General features: G+C 40.0%; 1 pseudogene; it reads left to right on the forward strand.

Moving 5' to 3' along the window:
- The first annotated feature begins 9666 nt into the window (after window positions 1–9666).
- On the forward strand, window positions 9667–24665 carry LOC138762340 (NADH-ubiquinone oxidoreductase chain 1-like; annotated as a pseudogene).
- The last annotated feature ends 1577 nt before the right edge of the window (window positions 24666–26242 follow it).

A 26242-nucleotide genomic window follows, 5' to 3' on the forward strand; every position in this document is an offset into this window, starting at 1 on the left:
GGGGAAAGATGCACTAACACCAGGATCGTATAGACCAATATCTCTACTTAACACAGATTATAAGATAATAGCTAAACTATTAGCAAATAGATTGGCTGACTGTGTACCAAAAATAGTAAAACAAGAACAAACTGGATTTATTAAAAAAAGATGAACAACGGACAATATCTTTAAATTCATTAACTTCATCCATGCAGTACAAGGAAAAAAAAACTCCAACAGTAGCGGTTGCTTTAGATGCAGAAAAAGCCTTTGACAGAGTAGAATGGAATTATTTATTCAAAGTACTACAAAAATTCAACCTACCAGAGAAATATATTAATTGGATTAAAGCATTATATAAGGGACCAATGGCGAAAGTGACAGTAAATGGATATATATCAAAACAATTTAACTTAAGCAGATCAACAAGGCAGGGATGTCCACTATCTCCCTCACTATTCACGTTAGCTACAGAACCACTAGCCCCGGTAAGTGATAAGGACAGAAAATAAAATAAGAGGGATAAAAATAAAAGAGAAGGAATATAAAATTAGTCTATTTGCAGATGACGTTATAATATACTTAACAGAACCAGAAATATCAATAAAAGAATTTCATAAGAAATTGAAGGATTATGGAGAAGTATCGGGGTACAAGATTAACGCAAATAAAAGTGAAGCAATGCCAATGAATAATGCGGATTTCACAAAGTTTAAGAAAGAATCACCATTTAGATGGCAAACACAAGCAATTCAATACCTAGGTATACAACTAAATAATAATCTCAGCCATCTATGTAAACTAAATTATCACCCATTAATGAAAAAATTACAAGACGACTTAGAGCACTGGAAAGACTTACCACTAAAACTGATAGGAAGGATAAATTGTATTAAAATGAACATCTTCCCAAGGATACAATACCTATTTCATCACCTAACAGAGAAATTCTTCAAGAGCAAAAGAAAATAATAAGGAAATTCTTATGGAAAGGGGGGAAACTGAGGATAGCACTAAATAAATTAACAGAATGGTACAAACAAGGACGTTTACAACTACCAAACTTTAGGAATTATTATAGAGCAGCACAATTAAGATACCTATCAGATTTTTATCAAACAAGGGAAAAACCAGATTGGACCAGATTAGAACTAGATAAAATAAGGGAGAAGATACCTGAACATATACTCTACAAGTGGGATGAGAAATTGGTGCAACATAGGAATTCACCAGTATTGCACCATCTGCTCAACATTTGGAAGAAGATTCACGTAGAAAGGAATAAAATAAATGATCAACTACCAAAATTAATATTGACGCAAAATCAACGAATCCCTTTCACAATAAATAACCTTTCCTTCAGAGAATGGGAGAGAAAAGGGATCAAAAGAATAGAAAATTGTTTTTCGGGAAATAAATTATTATCTTTTGAACAAATGAAGGACAAATATAATATAACTCACGATACAATGTTTCCATACCACCAACTGAAAACCTACTTGAAGGACAAATTGGGAAACAGTCTGAGGTTACCAGAACGAAGCAATTTTGAATATGTGATTACAGACACAATGATAATTTAAAAATTTATAACAAACATGTACATCAAACTGCAAGAAAAGGAGAATGAGGAAACTAACTGTAAACCTAAACAAAAATGGGAACAAGATCTAAACATAAAGATAAAGAATGAAACGTGGGAAAAGCTATGCTCCAGAACTATGAGAAATACAATAAACACGAGGTTACGCATGATACAATATAATTGGTTACACAGGCTATACATCACACCCCAAAAGTTAAATAAATGGGACCCAACAGTATCAGACAGATGTTTTCGCTGTAAAAAGGAAATGGGAACAATACATGCAATTTGGACATGTGAGAAAGGGGAAAAGTTTTGGGAAGATCTAAACCAGATATTAAATAAAATCACAAAAAGCAATATACCAAAAACCCAGAGATCTTCCTTCTAAGTAATATAAGAAATAAAGAATTTGGACTTGATTTAGATGGAGCACAAAAAAGATTTATTATGATAAACTAAGCTGAAGCAAAAAAATGTATTATGTCAACGTGGAAATTAGAAGACAACTTGAGAATACAACAATGGTACATAGAAATAAATAAATGTATTCCATTAGAAAAAAATAACATATAATTTAAGAAATAACATCACAATATTCAAACAAATATGGGAACCATACATGAAACACAATAGAGAAATCCTACCACGGACCTCCACCACCGAAAATGACAGAAGGAGAAGACAACGAAATGAACTGACACAGTATAAAAAAAGTAAAAGATAAACATTTCTGTTTATTTTTATTAAGTGATGCAATTGTTTAACGGGTTTAATGTATCTTATAGATTGAACTTTAAATAAATGGGAAGGGGGTAAGGGAGGGAGGGAAGGGAGGGGGAAAAAGGGGAGAAAATGACTCTATATATTCAAGAGAAAAAATGTCTGTATGTATTTTGGTCAGTATGGTTTATAGTGTGAAAAATTTTTTTTAAATTTTTAAAAAGAGGAATAAATAATGATTTTGACGGATTAAGAGAATTGATGTTATTGAAGAAATTAAAAGGTGTGGCCAAGGGAGTTGAAATGATACCTGGATGAGAGTGACGTGGCTACGTGGCAACATGCAGCTCGAATGGCTGACCAATTTGCATTAATTCATAAAAGTACATGTCAACATGGTGGGCATTTTCAGAAAATTAATGTGGAGCAGAGTGACAAGCCTGTTCAGAGGATTAATAAGGAACAGGAGAGTAAGCCTGAAATTAAGTCTGGAGAGAAGGTTGGAAAGGACAGAACTTCTGGATTTGGATGTCATTTGTGTAAAAATCCTGGTCATGTTATTGCAAATTGTCTAGTATTGAAAAGCAAAAGAGAAAAGAAAGGTTTACCGGAAGCATCTATTCAAACAGTTGAATTTAGAGAGAGCAAAGATTCTAAATCTGATAAGGGTGTCATGGATGTTTTAAAACTTTTTGTTTCAGTAAAGGAGGGAGAAGCACAGGTAGAAGTTAAAATTCTGAGGGATACTGGTTGAACACAATCATTGCTAGAACAAGGGATTTTATCTCTTGATCAAAGAACTGACACAGCGGAGCGATTAAAGGTGTTGGAGGTGAGGTGGAGTCAATATCTCTCCACAAAATAGTGCTAAATTCAGAGTTAGTTAAAGGACCTGTTGTGGTAGGAGTAATCCCAAAGTTCCACATGCAGGGAGTCTCAATTTTATTAGGGCCTGATTAGGCTAATAGAAGATAGAGTTGGGTCAGTTTTAAGATTAACAAGCAGGCCTAGGAAAGAAGAGGTGGAAGAGAATTGTGAGATATATCTGGCATGTACAGTAACAAGGTCCATGTCTAAGAAATGATTGAGAGATGAAGAAGATCCAGTTGACAGAGATTTGCCAGGTGCTTCTGAAATGGTTTTGAAAGAGAAAGGTAATTGTGAGAGTAAGGATTTCTCTTTGTCAAAGAAAGATTTAATTTGCCAGCAGAGAGCAGATACAAGTCATGTTGACTTAGAAGACAAAGCAGTAACTGAACAGGAGATTGGAGAAATGTCTAGTTTTTCCTTTTTAAAAGGTGATTTGTCAATGAGGAAATGGAGACTTCTTGATGTAGTGCAGACGTGGATGTCCGGGAGACTAGAAGAGTCCATGACTTCCCACATCTGACACTGTGAGCTGCAAAAGCCTTCACATTCATCCTGACTCTTTCTTCTCTCACCTTACAAGAGAAAAATAAAAAGATCTATTAAATTAAATGTGATCGTCTTACCTTAGCCCTGATTTGCTCGTCCTCAGCCTCTTCACGCTGAAGCTTCTTGAGCCAAAGCCTCGAAGCCCCACTCCTTCTCTGTGCCACTCACTCACTGGGCCCCTCATCGCTGGCCTCTCCCATGTACTCACCCTCTTTTTATTTGCCCTTGACCATTGAACCTGAACGATCTCTCCTTGCTCCACCTCCTCTGTAGATAAAGTCCGAGCACCATTCCACATCCGGCAGGAGGCCCGTACCACATCTGGCAGGAGGTCCATACCACATCCGGCAGGAGGTCCATACCACGTCCGGCAGGAGGTCCATACCACGTCCGGCAGGAGGTCCATACCACGTCCAGCAGGAGGTCCATACCACATCCGGCAGGAGGTCCATACCACGTCCGGGAAGATGTCCATACGACATCCGGCAGGAGGTCCATACCACATCCGGCAGGAGGTCCATGCCACATCCGGCAGGAGGCCCGTACCACATCTGGCAGGAGGTCCATACCACATCCGGCAGGAGGTCCATACCACATCCGGCAGGAGGTCCATACCACGTCCGGCAGGAGGTCCGTACCACATCCAGAACGTGGTTCATACCACACCTGGCAGGAGGACCATACCACATCCGGCAGGAGGTCCATACCACATCCGGCAGGAGGTCCATACCACATCCGGCAGGAGGTCCGTACCACATCCAGCAGGAGGTCCATACCACGTCCGGCAGGAGGTCCGTACCACGTCCGGCAGGAGGTCCATACCACATCCGGCAGGAGGACAGTAAAACATCCGGCAGGAGGTCCATACCACATCCGGCAGGAGGTCCATACCACATCCGGCAGGAGGTCCATACCACATCCGGGAGGAGGTCCATACCACGTCCGGCAGGAGGTCCATACCACATCCGGCAGGAGGTCCATTCCACATCCAGCAGGAGGATCATTCTTTTTATGATTCTTTTTCAAGATTTTCAAAGGGCTTTACAAGAAGCAGGAAACAAATAGAAGCCATTATTCAATGGTAATATATAAAAAGGAATATGCAGGTAAAAAAACAGTTATATAATAAAACTAAATATATTATGTATAACTATAATACCATAACAGTCAATCAGAAATAAACAATGATAACATAAGCTTAATTGTAAATAGATTAAAAAAGTAAATATTATACAATACTCCAAATACCTTCCATTTCCCTTCTAAAGTTCTCTCGTACGTACGTATAGTTTCACCACCATTAAAAAAAGCCCACAAACACGCAAAGCAAGTTCCAAGTGATAAAATAAGTTCGAAAATAATCAATTAAAGGATGCCTTAAAAATAGAAAGTTTAAATGCGATATAGTGGCAGAATATCATATTTTATACAAAGTTAGGCACGCCACCGTATCAGATAATCATTTGAGTATTTGAAGGATACTCCAATTTTTCAACAATGAAAGACTAGCTACAAGGCGGCAAAAGAGACCACAAGGGATTGAGACACAGTTAAATTCAAATAGATTTTCTCAGTTCATCCAAAAAAGTCCAATAAATCGATCATGTATGATATAGACACTGAGAACTAAAGGTTTCTCTTCATCACCTGTACCTCATGCTTCAATAACATTATTCCCTCGGTGCTGGTCAAGAACCTACTATCTCTAGCCCTCGGTACCTCCCTCTGCCATTGGATCTTTGATATCCTCATCGGAAGACCAATCAGTACAAATTGGAAACAATGTTTCCACCCCACTGATTAACCACACGGGTACATTCCAAGGATGAGTGCTTAACTCATTGCTCTACTCATTATGAACACATGACTGTATTGTGAGGCCCAATTCCATTGCGATCTACACATTTGCCGACAACTCCAGAATTGTTTGCAGAATCACAAATGCTAATGAGAAAGTGTACAGGTGGGACATAGATGTTGTGTGTGTAACAACAACAACCTTCCCCTCATTGTCAACAAAACAAAAGAGAAGATTGTGGACTTCAAGCAGAAGTCAGCAGAAAATGACCCATTCCTCACAAAGGGCTTAGGAGCACAGATTTTCAAATTCCTGAATGTTAAGAGCTCAAAACATCTGTTCTGGAGTCTCCATTAATGCATTCCTAAAGACGGCTCGCCAGTGAATACACTGTTTGAAGTGTCTGTGGAGATTCAGTATGTCATTGAAGAAACTCATTCTGGTTGTTGCATCATGGTCTGGTAGGGAAGCACCACCTCTCAGGAAAAGGATAAACTCTAAAGGGAGGTTAATTCAACCTGCAATATCATCCAGCAGGAGGTCCATTCCACATCTGGCTTGAGGCCCATTACACATCCAGCTGGAGGACCAATCCACATCCAGCATGAGGCCCAATCCACATCCCGCATGAGGCCCAAACCACATCCAGCAGGAAGCCCATTCCACATCCAGAAGGTGGTCCATTCCACATCCAGCAGGAGGTCCATTCCACATCTGGCTAGAGCCCCAATAAACATCCAGCTGGAGGACCAATCCACATCCAGCATGAGGCCCAATCCACATCCAGCATTAGGCCCAATCCACATCCAGCAGGAAGCCCATTCCACATCCAGAAGGTGGTCCATTCCACATCCAGCACGAGGTCCATTCCATATCTGGCAGGATGTCCATTCCACATCCAGCAGGAGGTCCATACCACATCTGGCAGCAGGTCCATTCCACATCTGGCAGGAGTTCCATTCCACTTCCAGTAGGAAGTTCATACCACATCCGGCAGGAAGCCCATTCCACATCCAGAAGGTAGTCCATTCCACATCTAGAAGGAGGCCCATTGCACATCCGGCAGGAGGACTATTCCAAGTCTTGCATTTGGCAGGAGGCCCATTTTTTCATGTTTCTTTTTCAATATTTTCATTGGCCTTTATAGAAACAGGAAACAAATAGAAGACATTAATCCATGGAAATATATAGAAAGGAAAATGCAGATAAAAAATAGTTGTATAACAATATTAAATCTATTGTGAATAACCACAATGGCATAACAAGCTAACAGAAATATAGGTGGGAAACGCTTAAACAATAACATATGGTGAATTGAAAACTATTTCAAAAAGTAAATATTATACTATACTCCAAATTCTATTCCCTTCCCTTCTGAAGTTCTCTGGAATGTCCACATAAATTCACTAGCGTTAAATGAGAACCTCAACTCAGCAAGCAAAGTGCCAAATGATCTTATAAGTTCTGAAAATAATGAATAAAAGGAGCCCAGAAATATAGAAAGTTTAAATGCGATTCAGTGGAAGAACATCTGATTTTAGATGAAGTTAGGCATGCCACCATCCACCATATCAGATAGCCATTGAGTATTGGAAGGAGGGACAGCATCTTTCCATCTCATCAACATTAAAAGTCTAGCAACAAGGTGGCAAAAAAGACCACATGGGATTGAGACATAGTTAAATTCAAATAGGTTGTCTCTGTTGATCCAAAAATGGCAATTATAGGATTAGGTATCAACTGTATCTTGTCCTAAAATACCATTATTCCCTTAGTGTTGGTCAAAAAGCAGAAACTCTAGCCCTCTCTACCCCACTCTGCAATCTGATCCGTGACATTCACTTCGGAAGACCACAGTCAGTATGAATTGGGAACCAAGTCTCCTCCCCACTGATTATCAACACAGGTGCACTCTAAGTACGTGTGCTTAGCCCACTGCTCTACCCATTATAAACCCCTGACCGTGTGGCGATGCACAATTCCATTGCTATCTACATGTTTGCCGATGACACCACAATTATCGGCAAAGTAACAAATGAAATGATGAAGTGTACAGGAGGGACATAGATCGGCTCGATTATTGAGAAACAACAGCAAACTTTCAATCAATATCACCAAAACAAAGGACATGATTAGGGACTTCAGGGTGAGGTCAGCAGAACACAACTCGGTTCTTATGGAGGGCTCAGCAGTGGGGATTATCAAGAACTTCAAATTCCTCGGTGTTAACATCTCTGAAGGTCTGTCCGGGAACCTCCATGTTGATGCATTCAAAAAGTTCTCTAGAGGCAATACTTTGTGAGGTGGGTTAGGATATTCAGTATCTCATCGAAGTTGCACGTTAACCTCCAGAGGTGGACTATGGAGAGCATACTGGGTGGTTACATCACTGTCTGGTTTGTAGGCACAGATCTCAGGATAAGGGTAAACTCTCATTGGTGGTTAACTCAGCCTGCGACGCCACAAGCAACAAAATTCACTCCATCGTGAATGTCAACATGGGGCTTTGCCTTCAAAAAAGAAGCCTCCATCATCAAGAATCCCCAATACCCAGATCATAACCTCTTCACTCTGCTACCATTAGAGAAAAGGCAGTAGAGCCAACGGACGATCAGACAATGCCACAAGGACAGCTTCTTCTCCGATTCCATCAGATTCTTCAATAATCTCCATCAGATCCTTCAATAATCAATGAGCCAAAGACATGACCTTGCTTTTTTGTGCACTTACTTTTTATAGTAATGTTGTAGGATGGTTATAACATGAATGTTTGCCCCAAATCACAGAATTTCATGACGTGTCCTTGACAATAAATTCTGATTCTGAATCTGATAACATATGAGAGATATCTTGACAAAAATGGAGAGAGAAGAATGAGACAAAAGCATATTTAACAAAGTACCTTTTTCGTTAGGAGGCCCATTTCACATCCAGCAGGAGGCTCATTCATTTTATGTTTCTTTTGAAATATTTTCATCGGACTTTACAGAAACAGGAAACAAATAATATCAATGGTAATATATAACAAAGAATATGCAGATAAAAAACACAGTTGTATAATAAAAATCAATCTATTATATATAACCACAATATCAGAACATGCAAAAAGAAATAAAGGTGGGAAATGGTTAAAATTTATAACATAGGGTTAATTGAAAACATTTTAAAAAGTAAACATTATACTAAACTCCAAATTCCTTCTCCTTCCCTTCTGGAGATTCTCCTGTTAATACATGCAATTGAACGAGCATTGAAAGAAAACAGAAATTCACAAAGCAGGGTCCAAGTGATCTTATAAGTTGCACAAACAATGAATAAAAGGACCCCATAAAAATAGAAAGTTTAAATGTGACACAGTGGAAGAACATCTGATTCTCTACAAAGTTAGGCATATTACAATATCAGATAGACAGTGAGTATTTGAAGGAGGCACACCATCTTTTCATTTCATCAACATTCAACATTTAGCAACAAGGGGGACAAAGAGACCACATGGGATTGAGTCGTAGTTAAATTCAATAGGTTGTCTCAGTTGATCAAAAAAATTCCAATGAATGGATAAGGTATCAGATAGACACTGAGAACTAAAAGCTGCTCTTCATCAACTGCAGCTTGTCCTTAAATACCACTATTCCCTCAGTGCTGGTCAAGAAGCTACAAACTCTTGACCTCTGTTATCCACTCTGCCAATGGATCCTTGACATTCTCATCTGAAGACCACAGTCAGTATGAATTGGAAACAAGGTCTCCTCCCCACTGATTATTAACACCACTCGAGGGATGTGTGCTTAGCCGACTGCTCTACTCATTATAAATCCATGACCATGTGGTGAGGCACAATTCCATTATTATCTACATGGTAATGTAGATAACTCTGCAATTGTTGGGAGAATCACAAATGGTAATGAGGAAGCGTACAGGAGGGACATGGATCAACTGGTTGAATGCGTAACATCAACAACCTTTCGTTACATGTCACCAAAACAAAGGAGACGATTTCGGACTTCTGGTAAAACTCAGCAGAACATGACCTAGTTTTCATGGAGGGCTCAGGAGTGCAGGTCTTCACGAACCTCAAATCCCCGAGTGTTAACATCTTCTAAGATCTGTCCTGGACCCTCCATGTTGATACATTCACAAAGAAGGCTCGCTAGTGTCTACAATGTTTGAGGAGTCTGACGAAATTTGGAATGTCATCGAAGACACTCGTTACCCTCCACAAGTACACTGTGGAGAACATTCTGGCTGTTTGCCTTAACTTCCTTGAATGGAAGCGCCAACTCTCAGGAAAAGGATAAATCAAGTGGGTGGTTAATTCAACCTGCGATACCACAGGCAACAGAATTCCCTCCATCAAAAACATAAACATTATCTTAAAAAAGGATTCTCTATCATCAAAAACCCCCACCAACCAGCCCATAACCTCTTCACTCTGCTACCATTGGGGAAAAGGTACTGGAGCCCAAGGACGAGCAGCCAATGCCCCAAGGACAGCCTCTTCCACGATTCCATCAGATCTTTCAATATTCAATGAGTCAAAGCCTATGCCCTGCTTTTTTCTGCATTATTCTCTTGACTTTTTAGAGTAATGTTGTCGATGGTTATTACGTGAATGTTTCCACTGTGATGCTGCCCCAAATCATAGAATTTCATGACTTGTTCTGGACAATAAGTTGATTCTGAATCTGAAAATGTAGGAAAGATATCTGCACAAAAAGTGGAAAGAGACCAAAACATATGTAACAAAGAAGCGAGTACAGCAGGAGGCCCTTTGCTCATCTGGTAGGAGGACTATTGCACATCCGGCAGGAGGATCATTCTTCTTTTGATTCTTTTTCAATGTTTTCATTGTCCTTCAGGAAAACAGGAAACAAATAGACACCTTTAATCAATGGCAATATATAAAAAGGAATATGCAGATAAAAATCAGTTGTATAATAAAAATCAATCTATTACGTATATCTATAGTATCATAACATTTAAACAGAAATAAAGGTGGGAAACGCTTAAACAATTAGAACATTAGGCTAATGGAGAAAGATTTTAAAAAGTAAACATTATACTATCGTCCAACGTCCTTCTCCTTCCCTTCTGAGGTTCTCCTGTTAGTACATATAACTGCACTAGCATTAAAGGAAAACACAAACTCACAAAACAAGTTCCAAGTGATCTTATAAGTGATGAAAATAATGAATAAAAGGCCTCATAAACATAGAAAGTTTAAATGCGATACAGGTGAGCAACACCTAATTTTATAATACAAATTTAGGTACGCCAACATATCGGATAGACATTGAGTATTTGAAGGAGGAACAGCACCTTTCCAGCTCATCAACATTGAATGTCTCGCAACAAGGGAGGCAAAAGAGACCACGTAGCATTGAGACATAGTTAAATTCAAATTGGTTGTCTCTGTTGATCCAAAAATGGCAGTTATTGGATGAGGTATCAGATTGACCCTGAAACTAAAGCTTCTCTTCATCAACTGTAGCTTGTCCTTCAATACCATTACTCCCTCAGTGCTGGTCAAGGAGCTACAAACTCTCGCCCTCTGTAACCCACTCAGCAACTGGATCCTTGACTTTCTTATCGGAAGACCACAGCTAGTACAAATTGGAAATGAAGTCTCCTCCCCACTGATTCTCAACTCCGACGCACTCCAAGGATGTGTTTAGCCCATTGCTCTACTCATTATATACCCAAGACTGTGCTGTGAGGCACAATTCCATTGTTATCTTCATGTTAGCTGACATCTCCACAATTGTTGGGAGAATCAGAAATGGTAACAAGAAAGCGTACAGGAGGGACATGGTTGAGCCAGTTGAATGTGTAACTTGGCAAAAGCGGTATTGTGGAAAAAAGGCTAAATTTTGTGCTGCGACATCCAGCAGTTCTAAAAGTATTCATCCCTGGGGAGCAGAACAGACTCTTCTCAGATCCGAAAGAAGGCTAAAAATTTGCAGAATGATTGTCATACAGTCAACGAGATGAGACGAGGAGTTTTAAGAAAGACTGCCCAGACAATGCATAGAGATAAGTTGTAAAGATGATAATGTGAATACAGAGGTTGAAAAAGATAAGGGGAAAAAGAAAAAAGAAGGAGCTTTGTTATATTTATCGAAAAATGTTAAGTTTTTCTCTGGGGAGGGCTGGGGAAGGGGGAAGGACTGCACTGCAAAATCTGTAGATGCTTGCGGTTATTATCGCAAACCACGTGGAAAAGGGAGCTGTTGTTAACTGGCAAGGAGTCAAAGACAACCCAATACAGGGGAGGGGGAGGGGTTAATGTTACTTACTTTGGCTAGGAGTATATTTTGTGTTAGTTTTCATTGGGGATTCTGGGGTATTTTGTTTTTTAGTCGTGTCGTTGAGCACTGAGACGAGCAAGGATAATTCAAAGAGCAATACCGGAAAAAAGGAGATGGAGAGGCCAAAGAGGCGAGAGAGAATTGAAAATGGAGCGATAAGTTGGGTGCATTGGATTATATGACCTTAAATGTTAATGGAATACACAATCATATTGAAAGGAAAAGGTTACTGACATCATTCAAAAAGGAGAGAATAGACAGCATTTGTGCAAGAAACACAATTAACCGAGATAGAACACAGTAAATTGAGGAGAGTCTGGGTAGGTCATGTAGTGGCATCATCATACAATGCAAAAGCCAGGGGAAGAGCTGTACTAGTTAACAGGAATTTGCCAATTAATATAAAGGATGGAATAACAGATCCAGCGGGCAGGTATGTAATGAGGAAGTGCCAGATTTACTCCGAATTTTGGAATTTGCTCAATATTCATGCACCTAACGAAGAGGATCAGGAATTCATGCAGGATATCTTCCTAAAGATAGTGGATACTGTAAGGTAAAAACATCATGAGATGGGACCGGAGAAGGAGTCACCCAGTACTAAGGAGTAACAGAATGCAGATGTGACCTTGTCCACTCAAGATAAGCTTTGCACTAACAAGAATGATGTGCAGCAGGCTAACAGAGAAGGATAGCAACAGTTTATTCACTGGACAATGTCATGGTATGATAATCTACTAAGTACGTATCCTGAGGTATAAAAAAACACCACTTGCTGATAACGGCAGAATGCGCCTTCTCCAACTAACACTGCTAGTTGCAAGTGTTACAATCCGGCAATAAAGAACAAAGAGCCTTGATTTTGACTCAGTCTGGTGTTTGACTCACTCATTCATGAACAAAGCAGACCTAACAATTTGGTGACCCCGACGTGATGGGTGAGTGGACACTGGACGACGGTTTCTGTTTTTCTTGACAATCATCTCAGCCGGCTGATAAAAAGGTCCAGAGAAGCCTGTTTTAACAAAATTCTCTCTTTTAAAATCTTTATGATTGTCAGTAAGAACTGGAGATCGGACAAATTAGACGACCCTAATTGAAGGTCGTCAACTGCCAGGATTGTAACACGTAAGTGGTTACAGCGAGAAGAAAAGTCCTTAAGGTGGTTGAATGACATTTGATAAGTGCTTCGCCGACAAACTACTAGAGTTTAAAAAGTCTTTATTGTGTCGTTGCAAAGTCCAATAGAGTGAGAAGGTGGTCTATGAACAATTGGGGACCTGAGTTTTCTGCCCTAAACTGGTTAAGAGGAGAAATCTCCCACGTGAAGGTTGGGCTTTGAAAGAAAACGAAGGTTCAGGCTTATTGGTCTCAATTGTATATAAAGACTCACTTATAAATGTCCGGTAGGTATGATAATGTTTGTACACGAAAACTTAAGAATTTATTTCCCCAATTCGCCGTGGTGGAATATCACAGCGGACATTAGAGACCTTGAGACGACAAAAAGAGTACTCAGGGACGCCTGCCTGGTGTACAAGGACGACGACGAAAGGCTGCAAAAGTTGTGTCTGGATCAGGTAGGAGATATCAATGAAAAAGTTGACAGAATCTTAAGAGACACCCGGTTTATTCGAAGTATTTTTGATAAGTTAAATGAGGGTATTCCCAGCATCACCAAGGAGATAAAGTTACGTAAATTCATAGATTGGTACAGGGAAACTGGAAAAAAATATAGCCCAAAAAATTTGGTTTCCTAGTTGTAATTTAACTTTCAGACCTCTTTGGGAAAACAGAGAGTGGAAGACGAGCAATCAGAGTGTACAGGACAGTCTGAGGTCCACCGGAGGACCAGACTTAGAGAGTGTTTCACTAAAAAATTTTTTTCATCCGGCCTGCAAAGAGACATTTTTAAAAGCGATTTTCGTTAACATAGATCCCCTAAACGGACAAGAACCTAAATTAAAAGAGGCATTAGGAAGTGACCCTGCAGCAATGGCTGCACAATTGTCTGCTAAGACCTTTGACCAAGTTATTAGGGAAATTAATCAGGAGTTAGGGAAGCGAAATACCAGTAATGTAGCATTGGAGAAACAAAAAATTCTCCGAAAATGTGGAGATCGCTGGAGGAAGATGGGGTGGTTACCCGGGAGCGCTGAGATGTTCCTGACAGGTGAGGGAAACAAAATTCTAAAGCGTAGGGTCTTAGATAAGCTGGAAGAAACAAAACACAGAAGGGAAAGGAAAAGTGCCTGTTTCCAGTTTCCAGCCACGAAGTGTCCGGGTTTGCTCTCTCCCTCCCTCCTTTCCCCTCCCCCTCTCTCTTCTCTCCCCCTCTCTCTCTTCTCCCCCCCTCCTCTCTCACCCACTCCCCCTCCCAATCCCAATCTGTGGCGGTGCTGCCCTGAAATCCCCAGGTGGGGCAAGGCAGAGAAATACAATTTGGTTTTAATTTTGTGCCCACAATTCCAGCTCCGCATCAAATGGGATCCTGTTTTATCCTCTCTCCCTCCCTCTTTCCCGCACCCCCACCATTGTGGGATCAGGTCAGACATTGTGGGCTGACGTTTAGCTCACTCGAGGTGGGAGGGAAGGAAGGAGTGATGGTTCCCAGTGGTGGGAGACCCAATCTGATCCAGACCAGTGATCACAGGACGAGAACCTTTTAAAGGTGTAACCATGAAACGAAAGTGTTAATCTGAAGACTTTTCTCCCAGTGGGGCCGGTGCAAGGCATTTTCTCTCTCTATCTCTCGTGCTCTGTGTATCTGCCTCTCTATCTCTTTCTCTCGCTATGCTCTCTCTCTCCCTCTCTCTCTCTCTCTCTCTCTCTCTCTCATAGTCTCTGGATGTATTTGATGTCATGTATGTACTCTGACAATAAATCATTTATAAGTGAGTCTTATACAATTATACAAACAGGACATAGAAAAGAAAATCTTTAATCGAGAGTCTGCACAAAAAAAGATGAGAGACAAGGAGATGCAGTACCGCAATGTCCTAGCTATATTCGAAGAATTTGGTCTCCCTGATAGCCCACCTATTATGGCCCCTGTAGAAATAGCTTGTAGACCCCGGCCCTATGCATATGTGGAGTCACAAGGTACCCCTGATACCCCAGACGGGATCCAGGAGTCACGTCCCTTATATCCAGATATTGAAACACTGGGACATGACAGGAACATCGGGAATAGGGACACGTCAGACAAGGTACAGGCCCCTTTACTAAAAATAGAAGGGGGAGTAATGGATGTCGAGACCCCCGCGGGATCCAAGAAAATAGAAAAAGACTTAGAGACGCAGAAAAGGAACATGAGTAATGGGGCTGGTCCATGGATCTCTTGTTTTGAGCGCGAAACTTGTCAAGAACAATTTGCACTCGCAGATGTCAGAACTATCATGATAAAAATAAAGGCAGAAGGGGCCCTGAAGCAAATAGAGAGAATCCTTAGAAGTAGTAAATTGGGGGATAAAATAGAATTTGACCCACTTCGAAATAGATTTTGGGAAGCACTTAGGGAAACATTCCCTACACCCTATAGTTTGGACGCCTTGGTAACCCTCCAACTAAAAGAAGGGAAGACAGAAATGATACATTGTCCATTTATCTTTGTGGGTAAGGAGGGAATAGCTGCTATGGTTGTCATGACAGAAGAACAAATGGAGTGGTTCTGCTTAGGAGCTGAAAGTGTGCCACATGTAACCTTGGGAATTGCCAAAGATCACCACGCCCGACAGTTGGGTCCGATGGTGAAGGAAGCGATGGGGTGTGAATACAGACAGAAATCCTGGGATATTCCATCTCGGAGGGAGGGAAATTTATCAGACTGAATATTGAAGCATGGGACCGGGTAGTGAATGAGAAAGTAGAAAGAGACCGACCCATAAAAGGAGAAAATATTGATCACGGGGACTCAGACAAATATCTTTCTGATCTGAGTCCACAAATGTGGACAATGCCGAGGGCCCTATGGGCATTCCTGTTGATGGGTTGCCAAACAAGCCAACAGAGTAGTTCGGATCCATGTGGGGAAAAAGTTATTCTGAAGATAGATAAAGACAAGGATAGCACCTTCCAGTTCGATCTATGCTGCACTTCTATCTCTAATAACACAGGGCCAGATGGGTCACTCACTAAGGGGCTGACAAAACTTAAGGCATTGGCGAAGGAATTAAAAGCCCAATCTGGAGTCTCTAACCCTGTTTTGTCCTGGTTACATGGAGTGTTGGGAGATGGGGCACAATGTTAGGACAACTTTTCCTAGGATTGTTCATTTCTGTCTCGATTTTTATCACTTGTGGCTGTTGTTGTATTCCATGCATTCAAACGCTGGTCATGAGGACCATTGAGAGAGCCTTTGCCAACCACGATGAGCTGCCTCGGAAATATCAAGCTATGCAGGCTGCGGAGCGGGACTATCTCACATCACAGGAGGCGTCAAAAGTTGCTGAGATCGATCTGGAGTCTGATGGAGAATGTGACGGGGAGGAGGGTTTATGAAATAGATTGTAACACAAATATTATAACATTGATTGTAACACAAACATTATAAAATAGATTGTAGAACAAATATTATGAAATAGATTGTAGACCATATGTTAACTTGGGTACTTACTAATATTTGGGGGGTTAGCTAGTTATTTGCTTGGGGGCAAATGGGAATGAAACTTGTAAACGGGCAATGGGATCGGGGAAATGGATGGGGGGTATACGCAAAGTAGGGTTGGGGGGAGCCCTCGCCCACCAGCCGAACAACCCCGTGAACAGAACCCGTTTAGAGCTTGGCAATAGTAGGCGAACTAATGTAACGTGGTGGTAGCATAGTCAGGGCAAGATTGTCCTCTAAAGAGGACAAAGGAGGGATTGTAAGGCAAAAACATCATGAGATGGGACCGGAGAAGGAGTCACCCAGTACTAAGGAGTAACAGAATGCAGATGTGACCTTGTCCACTCAAGATAAGCTTTGCACTAACAAGAATGATGTGCAGCAGGCTAACAGAGAAGGATAGCAACAGTTTATTCATTGGACAATGTCATGGTATGATAATTTACTAAGTACGTATCCTGAGGTATAAAAAAACACCACTTGCTGATAACGGCAGAATGCGCCTTCTCCAACTAACACTGTTAGTTGCAAGTGTTACAATCCGGCAATAAAGAACAAAGAACCTTGATTTCGACTCAGTCTGGTGTCTGACTCACTCATTCATGAACAAAGCAGACCTAACAATACACAGGGACATATCTTCTAGCATGGGGGTGGGGGGGTGGGGGGGGAGGAGTTCAACTTCAACCTGGACCCAATGATATACAAAACTGGGAAGACAATTAACAAAAAGAATAAAGTAACCAAATTTATGCTAAAATCAAAGCGGGATATGAAATTAATTGATATATGGAGGAGGCAACATTCAAAAGAAAGAGTGTACTCATATCACTCGAATAGACATAAGACCTACTCAAGGATAGATATGTTTTTGATGTCGCCTCAGATCCAAGGAAGAGTTCAAAAGACCGAATACAAAGCAAGACTATTATCTAATCACTCACCCTTGTTAATAACAATTGAATTAGCGGATGTCCAACCAAAAACATATAGATGGAGGCTAAACCTTATACTGTAAAAGGACAAGATTTCAGGGAATATATTGAATACCAAACTAAAATATATTTCGAGATAAATACAGAATCAGTAAGAGATAAGTTCATACTATGGGATGCAATGAAGGTCTTTATTGGAGGACAAATAGTTACCATACAATCAAAATTAAAAAGAATATAACTGGGAAGTAGAACAGTTGGAAAAAGAGATAGAAATTATAGAAAAGAAATTCGTGAAAAGTGACAACAAAGAGAAAAAGGGAGAATTGGCAGAGAAAAATAACTAAAATACAAAACACTAGAAACATATAAAATGGAGAAATACATTATGAAAATAAAGCAAAGATATTACGAATTGGGAGAGAAACCCACAAAATATTGGCTTGCAACTTAAAACAGAGCAAGGAAAAGAACATTACTAGCGAGAAGAAAAGATGATTAACAGATCACGTACAACCCATCAAATATTAAAAAAATTTTTAAAAATTCTATAAGCAATGGTATCAAATCAAAAATACAGGAAAGAATGATAAAATTGACGAGTTTTCATCTAATATCGAACTGCCACAACTACAAGTAGAAGATCAAAACAAACTGACAAAACCCTTTAAGAATGAAGTAGAGGATATATTAATGAAAATACCAAACACTATAACACCAGGTGAGGATGGATATCCTATAGAGTTCATTAAAGTCTTTAAGCACCTATTAATCCCACCCCTCCTAGAAGTAATGAAGCAGGTGGAAGAGACCCAAATCTTACCCGAATCATGTAAAACAGCAATAATTACAGTAATTCCAAAAATGCGAGAGGTCTTGCTGTCGGCAGCATCACACAGACCAAGATCCATTTTAAATGCAGATTACAATTTAATAGCCATACTATTAGCAAACAGACTGACTGACTGTGCACCGATTTCGAGATAGGAGGATCAAACTGGATTTGTTCAAAAAAATGAGCAGCAGATAATGTTTGTAAACTTATTAATTTAAACCATGCAACACCAATGAATAAAATGCCAATGGCGGCTATTACGCTTGATGCACAGAAAACCTTTGACAGTGTAGAATGGAATGATTTGTTTAAAGTGCTACAGAAATTTAAACTAGTGTAAAAAATCATTAATTGGATTAGAGCACTATATAATGGACCATTAGCAAAGGTAGCAATAAATGGATATATGTCAGATCACTTCAAATTGAACAGGTCAACTAGACAGGGATGCCCATTGTCCCCCTCACTGTTCACCTTAACTAGAGAACCACTGCTGGAGCTGGTAAGGAAGGAAACTATGATAAAAGGAATAAGAGAATGAATACAATATCAGCCTATTCGCAGATGACATCATTGTATGTTTACCAGAGTCAGATAGATCAGTGTCTTGCTGAAGAAACTTGCCCCCTCAGGGTCCTCCAGATGATAACCTTTTCCTTTCAGGTCACCACAGAGTTTCTTTCTGTTTCTCTTCCACACTGAGACTTCTTGCCAGTTTGTCCAGTTCAAGCTCCCAGCTGCTCTTGCTGTCTGAAACACTTTCAAGTTATCTGTGTGTGTGTGTGTGTTTGTGTGTGTGTGTGTGTGTGTGTGTGTGTGTGTGTGTGTGTGTGTGTGTGTGTGTGTGTGTGTGTGTGGTGGGTGGGTGCGTGTGTGTGTGTGTGGTGGGTGGGTGCGTGTGTGTGTGTGTGTGTGTGTGTGTGTGTGTGTGTGTGTGTGTGTGTGTGTGTGTGTGTGTGTGTGTGTGTCTCTCTCTCTCTCTCTCACACACACACACACACACACACTGAGAGAAAACCTCTGACTCTCTCTGCTTGCAAATCCACATGATGCAAATACAACAGCAAGCTCTCCTGCAGACAATATGCGGCTCCAACCATCCCTTTCACCTGTTACTTTGGTAAACAACAATCCATTAGTGAAGTCGCTTGAGCACCCTTCAAAGCTCTTGCAAAGAACTGAAAGAAGCCACTATGTCTAACATAAGCAGAGCTTCAGTACCTCAAATCAGGTCTCTTTTAAAGTGTTTGCATGTGACCTACTCTCACAAACCTTTCCCAATTTATCTCCCAAAAACTTTTCCATATACTCTGTCACACCTTCCCCTTTAAAAGTAATTTTAACTTTTGACTTTAAATTCAGTTATAACCAAACTGCCCTTAAGATGACTAAAGAGATAACAATATATAACGATATAGTGAAGTAAAAAAGCTGCAAGTATTTTTACACATGATGAATTTTAAAATATTGACAAACAATCTGTAATCACATTATTTGTAACTGATATAATTAATTTGCAGATTATATACTTGTAATATTAAATTCCAGTTTAACAATCTGTTTTTATTCTTCATTTTATTTAAAAACACCAGACGATTGTGGTCAGTAAATATCACAATTGGTCCATGAGAGATGCCGAGATGTACAGCAAAATTCTGCAGAGCAAATATGAGAGACAACTGTTCTTTTTCAATAATGAAAAGTTCCTTTGATGAACATTGAATTTTTTGAAAAGTCGGCAGCTGGATGGTCAATTTCATTATGTTTTTGCAATAAAACTGCACCTGCTGTTCCCTCACAAGCATCCACTGCTTAAGGAGATTTTAACACAGGGCAATGATATAGCATCTCCTTTAAATTTTCTAAAGCTGTCTGACAAACTTTAGTTCACACAAATTTCTCACCTTCCTTCAAAGGATTGGTTAAAGGAAGAGCAACCTCAGCAAAATTTCCTATAATATCCCGACATTCCTGAAAACCTTTGCACTGCCTTCTTGCAATTGGGAATAAGCAACTCAGAAATTGCATTCACCTGAGCTTGAATAGGTGCAACGTTGCCATGACCAACTCCATGACCCAAGTATGTTACAGTGGCATTTGCAAATTGACATCTGCTAAATTAATAGTTAAATTTGCTTTGGGTAATCTTGCAAACATTTTGTTCAATTCCCTTACATGTTCTTCCCATGTGTCACTTTTTGTGACCAAGTCGTCAATATAACCATCTGTATGAGTTAACCCTTGGATAACCAAATTAATCATCCTCTGGAACGTTGCAGAGGCATTTTTCTTGCCCAAAGGTAACATATTATACTCGTATAAACTGGAATGAGTAACCAAAGCTGAAATATTCCTTCCACTCTCAGTTAAAGGCACACACCAGTTTCCCCTCAACATATCCAACTTCGTAAGAAATTTAGCTTCCCAATTTTATCAATACAGTCATCTATTCTCACAATAGGATAAGCTTCTGTTTTAGTTATTTCATTAACCTTCCTGGAATCGGCACAGAACATTACAGTTCCATCTGGTTTCACCACCAGAATACAAGAACTCCAATCTGAGTTCCAAGGTCTAATATTATCATTTCTCAACATATGTTTTACCTCCTGATCCATGATTTTACTCTACTAAATGTTTATTCTGTATGGGTGTTGTTTTATGGGATTTGCTTCTCCCAAATCCACATCGTGATAAATCACTGACGTTCTTTTTGGAACCCGAGGTAATAAATTTGTGTATTTCAAAATTAATTCTTTCAACTGCATCTGTTCTGACTTAAGATGACCTAACATTTCCTCCAAATTTTCCAAAATTGTTGAGTTAGACAGGCACACAGGAACCATGGTTTCTTTAAGGTTACCCTCACAAGATTCTGTTTCCATAATTCTAGGATCCATGACTTCCTCAACCCTTCAACAACTAACACCTCTGATACAGATTATTCTCCACTACCTTTACCCTCATCATAAGGTTTCACCATATTTATGTGACAAACCTGAGTTTTATTCCTTCGATCTGGAGTGTTAGTACCATAGTTAACATCATTCAGTTTCGATATAACTAATCCTGCTCTCAAAGGATTGTTATGTGTGGAAACAAAATCAAAACTTTACTTCCTGTCCTAAAATTCCTCACTTGACCTTTCCTGTCAAATAAACGCTTCCTTTTACCCTGAGCCATTTCTAAATTCTCTTGAGCCAAAGTCCACACTTTTTGTCACCTATCTTTAAATTTAGAGACATAATCCAGCAAGACCAACTGCACATCCTCATGAACCCATTGTTCTTTTATCAACATTAAAGGGCCTCTAACCTGATGTCCAAACACAATTTCAAAAGGGCTGAAACCTAATGAATCCTGCACAACTTCCCTTGCTGCAAATAACAAGAAAGGAAAACCTTCATCCCAATCCCTTCCATTCTCCAGACAATAAATCCTCATCATATTTTGAAGAGTGGAATGAAACCTTTCCAAACTTCCCTCAGTTTCAGGATGGCACGCAGATAAAGTGATCTGTTTTATTTCCAACTCATAAATTATGTGCTGAAACAACCCAGACATAAAGTTATATCTTTGACGACTCTGAATCTCCCTCGGTAATCCAAAAAAGGTGAAAAATCTTTCCAGAATCTTTACCACAATTGTGGCTTTAATATTCTGTAATGGTCTAGCCTCTGGAAATCTTGATGCTGTACACATAATAAGTACTGATTCCCAGACATAGTTTTAGGCAGGGGACCTACACCATCCACAATAACCCTCGTGAAAGGTTCCTCAACAACAGGAATAGGTTACAATAGATCCACTGGAGACCCTGCTTAGGTTTCCCCACAACATGACAAAAATGACATGTCTGGCACCAATTTGCAACATCCTTACTCAAACCAGGCCAGAAAAATGGTCTCAAAATCTTATCCATGGTTTTCCTTACACCAAGATGACCACCCAAAGGTGTACTGTGGGCTAGATTCAATATTTCATTCTGGTTATTTCAAGGAAGAACCACCTGATGAATTACACCACCCCCACACCCCCCAACACTTCATTAGCTGGAATATCAAGACGTCTCCATTTTCTCATCAACAATTCACCTTTTTAAGTAATAGCCCTAAACCATTTCTTTATTCTCCTGTTCACTTATGCTTTATCCGTAAGACAACAAGATCTGTTTCTTTTTTCTGTTCCTGAATTAACGTTTTCACTGACAAAGAAAAATATTTACTCTCAAAATTACCCTGCTCTTTCAAAACTATTTCAGAAGCCCTGGGCAAGTCTCTATCAACTGGATTTTCCTCAGCTCTCATCACTTTCTTAGTCACAGAACTTGTTACAGCACATACAGGATATATCTCACAATCCTTTTCAACCTCATCCTTACCAGGCTGATCTTTATCCTCTGCCAAATCATTCCCTAATAAAAATTACACCCCCTGCATAGATAACATTGAAATTACTCCTACTACAACAGGTCCTTTAAATAATTCTGAATTGACCATAGTATTGTGAAGAAATATTGACTCTACCACACCTCCAACCCCTTTAATCAAAGTGTCTCCCCTGTGTCAGTCCTTTGATCCAGACTTAAAATACTTTCCAAGAACAATGACTGAGCAGCCCCAGTGTCTCTAAGAATTTTAACTGGAACCTGTGATTCTCCCACTTTTACTGAAACCAAGCCCTCTGACACAAAAGGTTTGAAAACATCCATGACACCCTTTACAGGTTTGGAACATCTGCTCTCCTTAAATTCCACTCTTTGAATACATGGTTCTGGTAAAACCTCCTTTTCTTGTCTCTTTTCAATACTAGACAATTCACAATAACAGGTCCAGGTTTCTTACAAAAATGACATACAAATCCAGAAGTTCTGTCCTTTCCCACCTTACCTTCATCTTTTCTCTTAATATTCTCTCCAGACTTAATTTCAAGTTTACTCGTCTGCTCCACACTAACCCGATGAACAGGCTTAGTCATCTTTTACACATTAACTTTCTGAAAATTCCGAGTATTCTGAAATGCACCTTGGTGAAGTCGGGCAAATTTGTCTGCTAATTTAGCCATTTGCCACCACGTCCCCATGTCTCTCTCATCCAGGTATAATTTAATCCCATTTGGAACACACCTTTTAATTTCTTCAATGAACATCAATTCTCTCAATCTGACAAAATCATTATTTATTCCTTTTGAGGCGCACCAATGGTCAAAACAGACAGATATTTTCAGAGTGAAATCCATACAAGATTGATGCCATGATTCCATAAAACTCCTACATTTTTGTCTATATGCTTCTAGAAACAACTCATAAGCTTTCAATACTGCTTGTTTAACAGGATCATAATTTGCTACTTGCTTTGTAGTCAAGCTAGAGGATGCAATTTGTGCTTTTCCCTTCAATACACTTTGGAGCATGAGAGACCATTTTTCTTTTGGCTATCGATAGACGTCAACAATCCATTGCTGAAGGCCTAAAACTATTTACAAAAGAACCAATCCGACCATCATTTTCACCACAAACACGTTTCTTTCGAGCTCCAACCATAGCACTAACACTAACCCTCCTAATATGAATACCCTTCCCCAGACCATATGCAATTCTAAACCTCAATTTAGGCCTACTATTTATTTTAGCCACCTCAAGCCTAACAGTCGATACAATCTTAGCCTCAGAGTGAGCCTCAAACTCAAACTGTGCTTTTATAGGAGCCCTACCCACAGTAGCACAAACTATTTCCTATGTAATTACTCTTGGGTTTATTCTTTTATCTTGTACCTTGTACAAGGCACAAGGACTGCCTAAAGAAATCTCTTGGTGCCTGCCACATTGACCACCGCCAGTGGGCTGATATCGCCTCAAACCGTGCATCTTGGCGCCTCACAGTTCGGCGGGCAGCAACCTCCTTTGAAGAAGACCGCAGAGCCCACCTCACTGAAAAAAGACAAAGGAGGAAAAACCCAAAACCCAACCCCAACCAACCAATTTTCCCTTGCAACCGCTGCAACCGTGTCTGCCTGTCCCGCATCGGACTTGTCAGCCACAAACGAGACTGCAGCTGACGTGGACATTACCCCTCCATAAATCTTCGTCTGCGAAGCCAAGCCAAAGAAAGAAGAATTCTTTTATCTATAATTATCCTAACAGGTGGATTTACCTTCTATACATCTAACTTATCCCAAGAAGCCATCTGATTAATTCTTCCAAGCTAAACCCTTGCCATAATATGATATATCTCAACACTAGGAGAAACCATTTGAGCCCCCTCTGCTCCCACGCAAGAAGAATCAGAAAAAGCTTCAGGTTTTAATATAGAATACGCTGCAGGACCATTCACCCTATTCTTCTTCACAGAATAAACAGATCTTATTAAAAATATTGCTGCTCTGGCCCATGGTAGACATATCGGCTCCAGAGCTTTTGAAGGGTACCCAAAAGACTTCACTAATGGATTGTTGTTTACAAAAGGCAATAGGTGGTAGAGCACATTGCAGCCACTGTTTTCTGGAAGAGAACTTTCTATTCTGAGACGGTCATGTGATTTTGCATGCAGAGAGAGTCAAACAAGATTTCTCTCAGAGAGAGAGAGAGTGATGCACAGAGATCACTTGTGCAGTCTTTCAGCCAGCAGACAGCAGCTGGGACTCGAACGGGACAAGCTGGCTAGCTTATGGAAAGCCCAGTTGTAAGACGACCTAGTCAAACCCCTTGTGGTTCTTGCAAGAGGAGAGCACTGGCTGTCTAATGTTTCACTTGGAATAAGGGAAACAAAAAGGAACTCTTGTGTTGACCTGAAAGAAAGATGTTATCATCTGGAGAACACTGAAGGGGCAAGTTTCGTCAGCAAGATACTGAAGTGGATGATTAAAAAGGAACAACAAATCTCTATCTGAAAACCAACAAGAACCTTCCTGAGTGGTAACCATTTACCTTTCAAGTGTCAAAGTCTGGTGAACTTTCTAAAAGTTAGTTTTTAATTACAATTGAATAAGAAAACAGAATTAAACTTTAACTTATAACTTATCCAACTTCCTTAACCTACCTAACCTACTTAATCCCCCCTCTAGTATTAAGCGCAGGTGTGTCTAATGTATATTTAAGATTAGAAAAGTTCTTTGGATCACATTCCAATCTCACGGGTTGCAGGAAATTCTTGTAGAAGTTAACATTAACAAAGTTCACTTGACTTTGGTGTTTAACAGGCAAATGGTTACCACTATGGAGGGTTTTTGCTGGTTTTCAGAGGGAGATTCCTTTTCCAGGACATCCCAACTGATTCCTTTTCAATCTGTCTTGCTGACGAAACTTGCCCTCTTCAGGTCTTTCTTTCAGGTCACCTTTCAGCCGCCAGTCTTCTACTTTGACCAGACAGCCTTTCAAAGTCTGCCAGCTTGTCCTTCTGGCATTGATTTCTGTCTCTCTCTCTGTTTCACACCCTCCCTCTCTGAGGACGAAACTGTTCTCCTCTGCCTGCAAAGATCACATACTCTCCCAGGCAAACTGCTCTCGATACTTTGTTGCTTCCTGCAAAAAGCATTCTGCAAAAGTCCTGCAAATATTCTGTGTTTTAAAATGTGTGTGCAAGCTGCTCTTAACAATTCCTCCCAAACCACCTCTAAATACTCTGTCACACAGTGAACTTGGAGGAATGAGAAGTGAGATTGGACTGTGAACCAAACAACCTTGCTGAACTTACACACACATTACATGCACGTGCGTTGAGAAATAGAAGGAGCTTTTCTTTTGTTAATTAACTCAATAGAGATAAGTTAAAGTTTGATTTATTTTTATGTTTCCAGATAATTAAAAGAAACTTTTGTTTAAGTAACCATTTGTCTTGGTGAATATCTATTGCTGCTGGGTTTTGGGGTCCTCTGGGCTAGTATCAACTAAAACAGTACATTGACTTCTTTTTCTATGGCTCTCCCTCTCAATAGAACACCTCCCTATGTCTCTCAGGGCCACCTCCCCTCTCACTCTTTCAGGCACATATCCCTGTCCCTCTGGCACATCTCTCCCTCAGATAATTCTATCTCTTCCCACTTTGGACTAAGCCTTC

The sequence above is a fragment of the Narcine bancroftii genome, chromosome 4 (assembly GCF_036971445.1).
Source record: "Narcine bancroftii isolate sNarBan1 chromosome 4, sNarBan1.hap1, whole genome shotgun sequence".
NCBI lineage: Eukaryota > Metazoa > Chordata > Chondrichthyes > Torpediniformes > Narcinidae > Narcine > Narcine bancroftii.